General features: G+C 40.5%; 1 non-coding gene across 1 annotated transcript; it reads left to right on the top strand.

Moving 5' to 3' along the window:
• The first annotated feature begins 1,531 nt into the window (after nt 1–1,531).
• Nucleotides 1,532–1,638, top strand: LOC126504167 (U6 spliceosomal RNA). The gene has a single exon (XR_007592526.1). It is a non-coding gene; the product is annotated as a U6 spliceosomal RNA (small nuclear RNA).
• Nucleotides 1,639–2,021: the final 383 nt, after the last annotated feature.

The raw sequence follows: 2,021 nt of genomic DNA, 5'->3' as shown, positions 1-2,021 counted from the left end.
TGGTCTATTGATACAAATTTAAAGTCAATTTTGTTATACTGTATATATGTATTTCTGCTCTTGATTAAGGTATTGTGTTTATACAGCTCATTAAAAATGTAATGTTTATTTAAGATATTCATCAGCCAGACGACAGGGCAATTTAAGATTGGGCCCCTTTTCATCTATTGCTTAGGGTCTTAGCTGGGGTCATTCTTTTGGATTCCTGGGAATTTCTCTAAAGCCAGGCTTCTTGCTAACCCTAAAATGGTTTCCTCAATCAAAATATCTTTTTCCTTTCTCTCATATTTTTCCTTTCTCCTTCTCAACTATCCCATTCCCCCAAGTTTCCTCGTGCCTTCCCTTCTTCCCTCCCCCTCCCCTTACATTCTCCCTTCTCCATGCTTCCATTTTTTTCAGGTGATCTTGTCTGTTTCCTTTCCGGTGAATCTATACATGTTTTTCTTAGGGATAACCTTATTACTTAGGTTGTCGTCAATCATGAACTATATGTTCAGAATCCTTTATTTAGAGCTAGTATCCACTTATTAATCAGTACATACCATACTCAGCTTTTTGGGCCTGGGTTACCATACTCTGATGAATATCTTAAATATCACCAAAGAACCTCAATCCAGAAACTAATGGAAGCAGAGGCAGAGTCCTAAACTGGAGCACAGGACTGAGCTCCCAAATGTCAGGTGAAGAGTGGGAGGAATGAGAATATGAGCAAAGAGGTCAAGACCATGATGAGTACAGCCACTGAAAGAGTGTAACTAAACTAATGGGAGCTCCCCAACTCTAGTCAGGCTGGGAAGGAACAAGCATAGGACCACACTACTCCCTCTGAATGTATTAGACAGTTGCATCGCTGGGGCAAACTTAAGGGCCACTGGCAATGGCACCAGGATTTATCCCTACTGCATGTACTGATTTTCTGGGAAGCTATTCTCTTTGGATGATACTTTGCTCAGCTTAGATACAGTAGAGAGGGCCTTGGACCTTCCTCCATAGCAATGTGCATTACCCTCTCTGAGTATTGGATGGGTGTGCGGTGACAGGGTATGTGGAGGGAATGAAAGAAGGAAAGGAAGTGGGAACTTGGATTGGGATGTATACTGAAAAAAGATCATTTGTTTTCTTTTTTAAAAGTCAACTTTTTAAAAAGAAAAATGTAATGCATAATTAAGAAATATAGGTTAATAGATAATCATCTATAATAGTCAATCTTGTCATGTTAGTTAGGATTTCTAGATAGATAGTGATATATTTCAGTTAGATAGGTATTCTTCAAATCTTTCAGGGACTTTCAGAATATGGCATTTAAAATGTTTTAAGTATTTAGGACTTTTTATGACAGTGAGACACTGTGCTGGCAGCATCAAGCTACTTAAAGAGGATGGTGGTCACTGTAGAACCTCCTTATGGCATTAGTTAGCTATTTGGATGAGAAACTGCTCTTATGTGGACTGCTTAATGCTATGCTGTATAAACTAGACATGCAGCACCCACAGAAAAATGACTGCTGAAGCTGCTAAAGAAGATGAGACAAGTGTTCGCTTTGGCAGCCCATATTCTAAAATTGGAATGATACAGAGAAGATTAGCATGGCCCCTGTGCAAGGATGACACACAAATTCATGAAGTGTTCCATATTTTTAATGAGCATGTGATCAAACCGGACTCTCTGAACGTGGTTGACAATGGAGGCTGACTGAGAAGCCAAGGATAATGGCACTGGGGTTTGTTTCTACTGCATGCACTGGCTTTTTGGGATCCTAGTCTGTTTGGATGCATATCTTCCTAGGCCTGGATAGAGGTGGGGAGGGCCTTGGACTTCCCATGGGGCAGGGTACCTTGCCCTCTCTTAGGTCTGAAGGGGGAGGGAGGAGGGTGAATGGGAGAGTGGGAGAGAAATGGGAGGAGGGGAGGAAGTGGAAATTTTGAATGGTATTATTTATAAAGCAATAAAATAAGAAAAAAGAAAAAAAGAAGGTGACACAATTTTTTTGGGTTCCTACTTCATGAGAGCATTCTGCAGAA

The sequence above is a fragment of the Alexandromys fortis genome, unplaced genomic scaffold (genome assembly GCF_014885135.2).
Source record: "Alexandromys fortis isolate MF-2015 unplaced genomic scaffold, M_Fortis_MF-2015_v1.1 scaffold_42, whole genome shotgun sequence".
Lineage (NCBI taxonomy): Eukaryota > Metazoa > Chordata > Mammalia > Rodentia > Cricetidae > Alexandromys > Alexandromys fortis.
This window is presented reverse-complemented; position numbering and strand designations above follow the sequence as displayed.